A 12,500-nucleotide genomic window follows, 5' to 3' on the forward strand; every position below is an offset into this window, starting at 1 on the left:
ACCATCAAAAAGCATCTTGGTACATGGCTTTCTCAAACGAGACTACATTCTCTGGAATAAGCAATGTTTCCGCTGCAATTAAATTCAATAAACTTTTTGGGTAAATGAGACGGAGGATTTTTGAGGCCCAATTTCAACATGCTGTTTGTCAACAAAAGTCGACCTTTGACCACCAAAGCAGAGGCGAGGTATATTGAAATCACACACACTAATCTCGATGTATTCACTAAACAATTCGAGACACTGACACAATACAACGTGATTTGACTGGAACTACTGTAGGTCAAGGGGAAGGTGTCATTGAAATTTAACTGTCTTGGTTTAAGAGTGACATATCCAGTAATTAAAATAACTGACCTAAATATTTGCATACTAGCAAGATTCATTCCATTCCATATTTTTACGCAAACAAGTTTCCTTAATTCACTTTGTGAACATACCTGCAAAACAAACAAAGAAAGATATCCCCCTTTATATAAGCATACGCTGCTTGGATTTTCCTCGAAGCCCTCAAACAACCATCGAACCAGTCGAACGTATCGTGACTTTCGTGAGTTGTGCTGTGATTGTGTCGTCAGAGCTGTCACGCAAGAGATTAGGACAAAGCGCACAGATCATTATGATTGCGTGCAGTTCTATTCTGAGTTTGTTGGGGGAATTTGTGGCCCAAGTTCAATCCAGCAAACGTTCAATGCGTAATAATAGCAAAATGTGATAACGACATCAAGGCACACTTGAGAAGTTATAAAGTGTTGGATTCTTCTCTGGATACAGAGGCTAGGCTTTTGCTCGCACGTGCGGGTAAGCTTTAAATGAAATCACTTAAATTAAGATATTGAGCGGAAAATCACTTCTCGAAATCCGCAGATACTACCTATTACAGACTTAATGTCAAAAGCAGAATACCCGGCCACAAGAAATGAACCCTAAAAACGCTTCGGCACTGCGGCTAGCGTCGCGAACGTAAACGCTCCTTTGTGGACAGGTATTCAGCAATCGCTCCAATTGCCAAAATCGAGTAAGCAAGATATGTAAGACCATGTAATCATGTATCGTACGAAACTGCGAGCACTCACTTTTCCAGTTGGCGCAAAAATGTTACACATGTAATTTATTCTTGTTATATGATTCGTTAAGCCTTTTTATCGCAGCAAAGAGAAGGGAAGCTGGTAAATAAATCTTTACTTTGAAGTTGATCTGTCGGTCAACTAAACGTATAAAATTAACGTAAGAAAAACCCAAAAAAGGGAAAAATTCCAACATAATCATACCAAGTTTCCCGTCTTCAATGTTAAAATGAGCTGGTTGGGATTTGGTAATGTTTAAGCCTTCAAATTACCTCTTTCGAGTTCTTGAAGTCTACTTTCTGTCCTCCATATTGGAACTTTGCGCCCTCGCCGCATAAACGTTTACTGAAATTCCCATTGGTTTACTCTGAGCGATATTTTTCAACTAAATGCAAACTTATAATGTTGATTTTCTTCACCACGGTTGGAACCACGAGTGCAACTATTTGTGCTAAAAAGTTTAAGAGAATGGCGTTGTTATTGCAAACCAAAACTCGATCGAATCCACCTCGGACAGGGATAAATTTTGGCTGGGATTCCAAGCGTAAAACTAATAAATGGTATCTCATCTATTCATCGCCACTGTTGCTTTCCTACTTTCTGTTTGTTTAGTGGTGGGAATTTGCTTCAGAACACAACCAACGAATCTGGCGCGTAAAGTAACCGTTGCTGAAGGTATCATATTACTTTCCGGTAAATTAGTAATACAGGCTGAAAGGGCTGCTCCTAATGTACGTTTCTGCCAAGTCTGAGAAAAATCGGGTGCAAACTACTTAAGTTGTTTGTTTGTTTGTTTTTTTTTTCAAAAAAATGGTTCAAATGCTGGGTGACCCAGGCCTTAATTTACTTGAGCCACAGCATCTCTAAGGACATGCAACTAATTGCTATCGAAACAATATTTTCCAACAGACTCTATCCGTAAGGCAGGTAAGGCCAGGGAAGCTTTTCTTAAATTTCAAAAGGCAGGACAATTGATTCCAACGGTCTTAATATCCGCCAAGAAACGTATAAGATTTCAGTTTATTATTTACAGTCTTTTCCATTATTTTTCCGTTACTCTTAGTATTTGAATTCAAATTTGCTTTAACTACCATATTTTATCACATTTTTCCAGTATTACGTCAACATCCACTTACTATATATGTGTACAGAAAAGCAATCCAATGTAAACTCTCATTGTACATGAAGAAGGCTGGTTTCGCCAGCCGAAACATAGTACACCACTAAAATCAAATCTACGCTGTACCGGCTCTTGCTCAAAATATTTACCTTCTATATAGCCCATATATGGGAATACCCCCGACAGGGCTTTAAAGCGAGTAGACATTAAGGGTTTGTTATGGCTAAAACTGATTGAATCATTCATGGTCATTTGCTTTGTGACTTCCTCAACTTTGAACCTAAGCGGATTCAAAAGTTAAAACCTTCTTCCTTCAGGAACAATTCGAGATATATCATTTACTTACTTTCTCAATGGTTAGGGAAAGAATGGAGGGAAGTATGTACAGTTCGATCACACAAGAAACAAATAAATAATTTATTACACCCCTCAAGCTAATGTTACTTATTACCTTGCAACGGCAGACAAACAACTTATTACACCCGGCAAGCTAATATTACTAAATACCTTGCAATGTTCCTCTTCAAAACCTTCTGAGCAGGAATACTGAATCCGGCTGAAAATAAGTTAAGGGATAAATATTTAGATGCATCATTTGCAACTGATCATGAGTGACGGTGGTCACTTCAGAAAATAAACATGTAGGGAATTATGACATAGTCACTAACTTGATCCAAACTGGGTAAAGAGAAAACAACAAAAAGTAACGCAAAATTCATCACAACTGGTTTATCACACATACATTATTACTCGTTCGTGTTATTAAGAGTGAGTAACAGTGAGCAACTTACCAAAATGGATGCTAATCGACGTGAGGTCCTCGACAACAAGAAAGGACTCTGCAAAATTTGATGATTTAATGTGGTTATCCATTTTAACTTTCATAACACAAATCATTTACGCCCAGTATGCAAAAAGAGTGGAACTGGAGCGGAAAGCTGAAAAGTTCTCAAGAAAACGGATCGAGGTGAGATGACTGTTCATGATCGCTCGGAACAACTCAAAAACAAAACATGGCTTCGCTCGGCGAGGTTCAAAGTTTTAATGAGAACGCATACATTATACGAGGCTCTGGTCTTGCTTAGCTTTATGTAAGACTTTAAAGCGAGTAGACATAAAGAGTTTGTTATGGCTAAAACTGATTGAATGCATTCTTAATCGTCATTTGCTTTGTGACACCCTCAATTTTGAATCTAAGCGGATTCAAAAACTAAAAACCCTCTCTATTCAGGAATAATTCAAGATACATCATTTACTTACTTTCTCGATATGCAAGGAAAGAATGGAGGGCAGTATATAGTTTGATCACACAAGAAACAAATAATTTAGCACCGTGACCCCTCAAACTAATTATTGTTACCTATTACCTTGCAACGGCAGACAAATAAGTTATTACACCCAGCAAGCTAATATTACCAAATACCTTGCAATGTTCCTATTCAAAACGTTTTGAGCAGAAATACTGAATACAGCTGAAAAAATACTTAAGGGATAAATAATACTGGTGGATCATTTAGATGCATCATTTGCAACTGATCATGAGTGTGACGGTGGTCACTTCAGAAAATAAACATGTAGGGAATTCTGACATAGTCACTAACTTGATCCAAACTGGGCAAAGAGAAAACAACAAAAAGTGACGCAAAATTCATCAGAACTGGTTTATCACAAATAAATTACTTGTTCGTGTTATTAAGAAATGAGTAACAGTGAGCAACTTACCAAAACGGATGCTAATCAATGCCAGGTCCCCGACGACAAGAAATGACTCTGCAAAATTTGATGATTTAATGTGGTTATCCATGCATTATCGAATCTTGTAGGAAAACTTTTAACTTTCATAACAAAATTCCCTTATGCCTCGTATGCATTAAAAATGTAGAACTGGAGCGGAAAGCTGAAACGTTCTCAAGAGAACTGACAAATGGAGCAGCAAGGAGAAGTCATTTCATACTCGAGCAAACTGCGCAACTGATCCATGAAGCAGTCCAATTTGAACACTGATCGAGGTGAGATGACTGTTCCATTGCTCCGAAAAACTCAAGTAATGGTTTCGTTCGGCGAGGTTCAAAGTTGTAATGAGAACGGGTACATTATACGAGGCTCCGGTCTTGTAAGACTTTAAAGCAAGTAGACATTAAGGGTTTGTTATGGCTAAAACTGACTGAATGCATTCTTCATCGTCATTTGCTTTGTGACACCCTCAATTTTGAATCTAAGCGGATTCAAAAACTAAAAACCCTCTCTGTTGAGGAACAATTCAAGATACATCATTTACTTACTTACTTTCTCGATGTGCAAGAAAAGAATGGAGGGCAGTATATACATTGTAGTTCGATCACACAAGAAACAAATAATTTAGCACCGTGACCCCTCAAGCTAGTTGTTACTTATTACCTTGCAACGACAGACAAATATCTGATTACACCCAGCAAGCTAATATTACCAAATACCTTGCAATGTTCCTCTTTAAAACCTTGTGAGCAGGAATAATGAATCCGGCTGAACAAAAAATTAAGGGATAAATAATACTGGTGGATCATTTGGGTGCGTGATTCGCAACTGATCATGAGTGACGGTGATCATGATCACTTTATAAAATAAACATATCAGGAATTCTCACATAGTCACTAACTTGATCCAAACTGAGTAAGGAGAAAACAACAAAAAGTAACGCAAAATTCATCAGAACTGGTTTATCACACATAAATTATCACTCGTTCGCGTTATTAAGAAATGAGTAACAGTGAGCAACTGCTAATCGACGTGAGGTCCTCGACAACAAGAAATGACTCTGCAAAATTTGATGATTTAATGTGGTTATCCATTTTAACTTTCATAACACAAATCATTTATGCCTAGTATGCAAAAAGAGTTGAACTGGAGCGGAAAGCTAGAAAGTTCTCAAGAGAACGGATCGAGGTGAGATGACTGTTCATGATTGCTCGGAACAACTCAAAAAATACATGGTTCGGCGAGGTTCAAAGTTGTAATGAGAACGCATACATGATACGAGGCTCTGGTCTTGCTTAGCTTTATGTAAGACTTTAAAGCGAGTAGACATTAAGAGTTTGTCACGGCTAAAACTGATTGAATGCTTTCTCAAACGTCATTTTGCTTTGTGGCACCCTCAAGTTTGAATCTAAGCGGATTAAAAAACTAAAACCTTCCCTGTTCAGGAATAATTCAAGATACGTATCATTTACTTACTTTCTCAGAATGGTGGGCAGTTTATGGTTCCATCACACAAGAAACAAATAATTTATTACACCCTCAAACTAATGTTGCTTATTACCTTGATATGTTCCTCGAGTCGTTAAAACTGAATTAATGGCTAACTAACATTGGTTAATTGTTTGCGTGCGCGGTGCGTGCGTGCGTCCGTTCGTGACAATCAGCCAAGCTCCTGAATGATCGGGATCTCAGAAAGTAAACAGTTAAGTTATGCATAAAAGGAATGTGTGCCGACATAGTTACTGACTTTAATCCAAAGAAAAGAAAAGAGAGGCGAGTAGGAAATTTATTTCGCACGCATTACTTGTTCTTGCTATTAAACAATGAGAGACAGTAAAGAGTTTCATTTAAAGCAGGCTGATGAGACATATTATGTGATCACAATGTACACCTAATTAAAGAACAGAAAGCAGTATAGTTCAATCAAACAACAAACAAATAATCAATTAGGAGTGTCTCATTACCTGGAAACGTCCTCGTTGGAACGTGTGCAGCAGGAACAAGGAATCTAGTTACAAATAAATTAATGGATAAGCAATATCGGTGGATTGTTTGCGTGCGAGCGTCAGTTACAACTGAATGACCGTGACCGCCACAAAATAAATGTAAAAACAATACCGACATACACGCATGATGGAAATGTGTAATGGGCCCGAGGGAAGGACTTGATACAACACAAGTTGCGTTGACAACGGGCAACGGGTGTAGGACAACTTTAAAATCAGAGTCCTGGGCAGGAATCAAACCTACTACCACAACCAGACAACCCTAAGGATGCGAGAGCGTGTGACGTCACGTTATTTTGAGACAGTCAACTAATCGAGGAAAATGTTCCATAAAAACTTCAAATCAAGATGTTTCTTTTCGAAAACTAATTTTATGGACAGCTAGATCAATAAAGTTCACTCAGCTACTATTTTCTACGTTGTCCTGGATGATTTGATGGTTGTTTGGGACCCTTCGATTTCCTCTTTAGATTACACGTGTCGTCAAATACGATATAAATAGTCTATTTGCAACGAGGTTATGCGCATGCCCTGAGCATGCATCAAATGGGATTCCTAACGGACCAATCAGACAAAAGTCCCCATTGCTAATCATATTTCGAAAAGCAATGGAGACTTTTGTCTGATTGGTCCGTTAGGAATCCATTTGATGCATGCGCATAATCTCGTTGCAAGCAAGATGGCTGCCAGAGAGGAAGAGAACAAGTCATCGAGCTTTCTCGGCAAAGGAAAAGAATCGATCGCTTCTTCTTTTTTTTTTTCTGGAAGATTCTAATTTTTAGCTGGTAGCCGCGTTTGCAAAGGCGGGAAATGACGAGGGGTTGTAAAACTTTTCTCCACCATGCGAAGGACTTTTTAGGGTAAGAAGCTTGCGTGAAAGTGATGTACCACTATAAAATTGGCTGTCGTGTTTGCGGTAAAAAACACGTTGTTTCGCCTTTCGTAAAAACAAACAAAAATCTTCTGTGTAGAGGCCGTTATTGTGCTGAAAAAACTAAGAAAACGCGCAGTCGACGAAGCGAATCAAGACAGCAGGTCAGGTTGGATTTAGCCATTAATTTTCTTGTTGTCAGTTTCATAAATATTTTGAGACAGTATGACAAAAATTTTGTTATTTGTTTATGTTCGGCAGGAAATGAAAGCTCTTCAAATGCAGTTAGAACTTTTACAACTGCAACAGCAACAATCTTAAGTTATATGTAAGTTACTTAAGTTTGTGACTTGAAAGTATACATCCAGATACAGTAAAAACCCGCGTGTAAGAACCTACATCTTTCCAAGTTTGGCAAAACAAGTTCTTATATTTGGGCGTAGTTATTGGCAATTTAGGCTAAAGTAGATTCTTCATTAGGTTCTTAAGTTTTCAGTAGAAACCATTCCTGTACAAGCAGAAAAAATAGGTTTGGTCCTTTATGGTACAGCATTTATTTGTAACTGTCTTGTCATGAGCCTTGTGCAGTATCTTTTCAGAAATATTTGCATACAAAATAAAATACTAAATGGAATAAGTAAAAAATGCAAAAAAAGTCCTTTTGCCTTAATTTTCTGGTCACATTCATTTTATGATGGAATCATCATAATTGATCATAGTGCTACAGTATATGAAATGAAACATCAAACAAACAAACAAACAAAATAAATGCACCTCTTAGTGTTCAAAGAACTACAGTTCCTTATCATTTTTCTTAAACTGTACGTGCATACCTTCCATGAAGTATTCTCTATTTCTCGAAGTCACAAAAGTTATACTTCTTAGTTTAAAATGCGTATAAAGATATCCCATAACTCACATTTAAGAACCTGATAAATTTTGCTTGGCTAAACAGGTTCTTATATTTTGGGGTATAAAATGGGAAATTTCTGGCAGCAGGTTCTTAAAACACTAGGTTCTTACATGCGGGTTTTTACTTACCCTGCGAACGGAGACGTATTTCAAGCGGGAGTTTCTCTCCCCCGAGGGAAACGACCGCCGGAAATACGTCTGCGTTCGCAAGCGAAGGTTGTGATTGCCCAATCAAGCAATAGTGTCTGTCCAGTTTCAATACTGAAAAAATTACTTAAGCATGCTACAATTGTAGATATTAACCCCCAATCCAACGAATTTATCTTTAGAAGTCTAGTCCAAACTAAATCGTTTCATGAGCTTATTCCAAAATGATAAACCGATTTCGTACACAACGTAGTGTAGTAGAGCTGAAATATGTAAAAGCCGGCCTTTGCATGAATATGAATTAGCTGGAAATGAAATATTTCTGCGGCATGAGAGCAGTGGGGACTGGGCCTGTTCAGTGCATCCTGGGACACGATAACAGCCATACAAGAGAGTTTTGTCACATGGGAGATCATTCTTGGGCAACGCCAATACTATGAACGTTTTTAATTTCTTATTCTCTTTTTTCCTTTTCTACCACAGTTTAAATAGTAGTTCACGCTTTCATTTCAATTTTGTCTTAGCAGCGTGGCCTTCGTAGGATTGGCATTCAGAGCTTAAGTCATGGATCCTACCCAGGTTTCCTGCCTTATTTTCCCCCAACGGGGTTTTTTCCGGCAGGTCTTTCCTGGCCTTCGTTTTGGCAGTAGCTGTTTCTGTAAACTGCTGCTTATATAGCTCTGTAATTTTTAGGTAGGGTTAGGGTTAGTTGTGGAAGTTATCCTAGTGTAATCACGTGTGATTACGACTGTACGGCGCTCGGCCGAAACTGCCCCAACAAAAAAAATGGCTTTCTATTCATGTTTTGCACTGCATAGTGGACCTGAAATCTAGTAAATCATTAAAGTTCGCCCGGCAATCGCTTTGGAAGCAAAGCAGATGGGTAGAGAAAGAAATAATCTGTTTTTTTGTGTTTGGTCTATCGACCACTTATTTCTTTACAATCTGTGGTTTTTGTAGTCAATCCTAGGGTTTACAAATGGTTTCTAAACAAAGTCAAAATCCAATAGGTGTCAACACAAACAAAGGGAAAATTGCAGCACACGCAAGATTCGAGCGACCAACGCTAATAACATCAGAGACAAACAGTTTGAGCTACATAACTCTTAAGTGGCAAGCAGCTTGGTGGACATTCAACGGGGCTCGATAATCTGCGAGCCATGCGAATTTCGCATTTAAGTCTAAGCACCCATTTCAAATAAAGCTGATAAACAGTTATTAAGTCTAAGTACCCATTTTAAAATGGTTAGCTTTCAATAACTGTGTGACTCGCATGTTGACTCGCATGGCTCGCCACTGTGGCTCGCAAATTGTCCTCACTCACATTCAACAACCACATAACGAAGTCTCAAACTGTGGGGCTAAAAGAACATCGTTATCAACAGAATAGAGACATTTAGAAACTGAAAAGAAATACCGAAATGCTCGAAAATAAGAAAACTTTGCTGTGATCGAAAATTACTAATTGACGAGTTGCCAACACACTACACGTCAATGTTAATTTAATGGTATATAACGAATTGTAATCACACAAGTTAATGCACTTAGTCCAACGGCGCGTAAGCGACTGGACCCAGGGAGGTTTTAATGAGGTACAAGATATGTAGGTATACGATGGCTTTTTTAAAATTGATATACTTATTTATCAGGTTTGTGCCAATCAGGGTCAGAAAAATGTCTATTTTCAAATCGGGTTTAATTTGCGGGAAAGTAAACAATATTTGACTCACTCAATGATTAAGATTATTTGTGTATAGACAAATTCGGCTAACTCAATGTTGTACCCAATTCAAATCTCTAGGGGTTAAGATGCTTTGTGTATTGCATTTGCATGATAATGTAGCATTCACATTTAAATGATATGGTAATACTTGGAACAAGACGTTTTATTCCCAAAGGATTTGAATTGGGTACAACATTGAGTTAGCCAAATTGGTCTATTGTATTGGGATTTTGATGTAGCATGCACATTTAAATAATATGGAAATACCTGGAACAAAACGTTTTATTCCTAAAGGGTTTGAATTGGGTACATCATTGAGTTAGCCGATTATACTAGGCCTATTTATTTCGTGGACTCAAAGCAACATACATCCATATTACAAAATGGAAGTTACCCTCCTAAACTGTAATAAAAAATCAGTGAATTCAACATTGTGGAGGAAGGATCACACCTAAAACTTAATTTGGCAAGGATTGTGTTCCACTAGCAATTTTGAGAGGCGTTGACAGACAAGAACATTGATTAGTGACCATTAGTAGGTCATGTACGACGCGTCCTCCCCGAAGAGTGTCGGATGGTCTACCATGTCTGTTTTGGGAGATGTGATATGATGAAATCGAAATTATTCCACAGGAAACTGATGTATATATAAAACTGTGTCCTGGAGACTTTTGAACAACTGACTTTGTTTTGCGAGCAGAAAATTTATTTAACAAGATAGTTTTTAAGCGTGTTATAGATTGTGTGACACAGGTACCGGTACTTGCATTTTATTAATGTTTTGTTAAAGACTTTACTGTACATAGAGTAACCGAAATTTGTCATATTTCTCATGAAAGTGTATTGAGAATAGCAAAAGAACCGTATGTTTTCTCAACTACGTGTAAGGAAAGTGTTCAGAGGGGCCCAAGTCCCGAATTGAGTGGTCGGCAGAGAAGACTGCTTCTGAGAACGGTAGTCCGTCTATGAGAAAGAGAAGGGATTTAACTTTACTTGTAAGCGGCTCATGGAAGAGGCAGGAGCCTCACAAAGGGAAGTGTCCATAAGAGCAGTATCCTTTCACCACAACGAGTCACCAAAATTTAATGGGTCTAAAATGGTAAAACCGTAGTTCGTGCTAAAAATACAACAGAGTAAATGGTGAGTTAATAAACCAGAGTCGGATAAGTTTTACGCTTTACCTGCGTCTTGGGACCTGTTTTCAACTAGTTTTTTTAGTTTTCTGATTTGTGCATTGTGACGTTCTCAATTTGTTATAAAATTGTCTACGGATAATTTGACTGGTGACTAGCGGTGACTCGTGCACACTTTCACAAATAAACGTAACTTTTAACTCACTAAATACGAGACCTCCCATGAATGATAAGTGTTTATTTGAATAAATGTCTATGACTTCACTGAGAATCAGTGTTTCTTTTCGTACATTTTCCGAGAGGTTTTAAACCACCACGCCATCTCTAAAAAATTAGGAGACATTCGGCCCTATTTAAAACCCATGCAGACTCATGTCCAGATGAGTGCAAAACACTGAGCTGCAACAACGACCTCGCAGCTCGCGCAATTTTTCCGCCATTCCCCGTTGTACACCACATACTTTAAATCAGTGAATTCAACGTTGGGGAGGAAGGATCACACCTAAAAGTCAGAATATTAGTGCTGTACATGGTGTCTCAACTAGTATTGTAGGTTGTTAAATTGAAGGACTCTTTGAACATTGAATCTTTTACAAAGAACATTAGGAAAATAGACCTAACCTCATCTTTAAACAACAACGATAATTGCTGTAACCTCTGCAATTCTTAGAGATTACTGATTTATACATCTATTGTCTTACTTTGTATATTTCACAGTTGTACAAGAGACTCGTAAGAGCTCGGGTATGACACTAGTTTCAGCTGACAATTGCCACATATCGTTGCTTTTTTAATTTTCTCTACCGATTTGGCCTTTTTTTCTGCCTCTAAATCACCGATTTCATGCGGCTGTACTGAAAGTGACTGCCTTTCTTCCATTGCAGAATGGCCGCATTAATTGTAATCTCTTCCAATTCGACTGGTGTACACCTTTTACAGTCACTTTGGCCGGGGGAACTGTTGGTTAGAGCCACCTTAATTTTCTCTAGTGTGAAGTCTCCACTACGAGACAAACAGACTGAACTTACACATCTCCATATCATTGAATCAAGCAAAAAAAATTGGTGTACTGTAGAATACGACTCGTTGAATTGGCCAATTGAATCGCCCGTACTCATGATCTGAGAGATATGATTTAAGACTTTGAATAAGACATCCAAGTAAACGCATTGCATGGAGCACTAGACATGATCGTTTTTCGTTGTTGTTGATGAGGACACTACTAAATTGGAAAGTCCTCTGGTATTCAAATTGCATTGCCCAAGACAAAAGGTAAATGACTGCTAAGATCACATTTAAGAGGTCGAAATGCACTTCATAACTATTAAATTGCCGTTTTGGAGATCGATCGTATAGCTGGGACCATTTGCATCAGAATGGAAATCAAATTTCCAACTTTCATTTGCTTAGAGCTAAAACTAATCTTTTAACTGACAAGAAGACGTGTTCAAAAACACCGCAGTCCAACAACACGAGGAAAGAGATTGACAAGTCTATTTGGCTGTGGACATAATTTTGTTTCAACCATTTAAACTGTACAGTTGCCGGAACGACAAAACATACATTTGCTAGCCGAGAATACATGTGTTCCTTTATAGGCTAATTAATTCATACAGGATTGTGAGCAAGCGTGAGGTTTTTGGGACAAAACAAAATAATAAAAAGTGGTAGAAATTTTTTCAAGCCAGGTGTTTGAAAACTCAATAAAACACTTTTGACTGTAGTCATTATGGTAGCCAATCTGCGCTCACGTTGCCATTGGCGACGATTACATTGACGGACAATAA

General features: G+C 38.1%; 1 protein-coding gene across 12 annotated transcripts in view; it reads right to left on the minus strand.

Moving 5' to 3' along the window:
* LOC138007351 (52 kDa repressor of the inhibitor of the protein kinase-like) overlaps nt 1-6,316 on the minus strand; it is a 30,800-nt gene extending 24,484 nt beyond the window's left edge. For 3 of the 12 annotated variants that reach the window (XM_068854195.1, XM_068854193.1, XM_068854191.1), the window contains exons 1-6: nt 5,886-6,308; nt 4,641-4,689; nt 3,910-3,957; nt 2,979-3,026; nt 2,695-2,743; nt 358-440 (exon numbers count right to left, since the gene is read on the minus strand). The gene's annotated coding sequence lies outside the window, so the exon portion shown is untranslated. The other 9 variants (XM_068854194.1, XM_068854196.1, XM_068854186.1 and 6 more) reach the window with 8 other exon arrangements.
* Nucleotides 6,317-12,500: the final 6,184 nt, after the last annotated feature.

This window comes from Montipora foliosa, chromosome 6 (genome assembly GCF_036669935.1).
Source record: "Montipora foliosa isolate CH-2021 chromosome 6, ASM3666993v2, whole genome shotgun sequence".
NCBI classification, from domain to species: Eukaryota; Metazoa; Cnidaria; class Anthozoa; order Scleractinia; family Acroporidae; genus Montipora; species Montipora foliosa.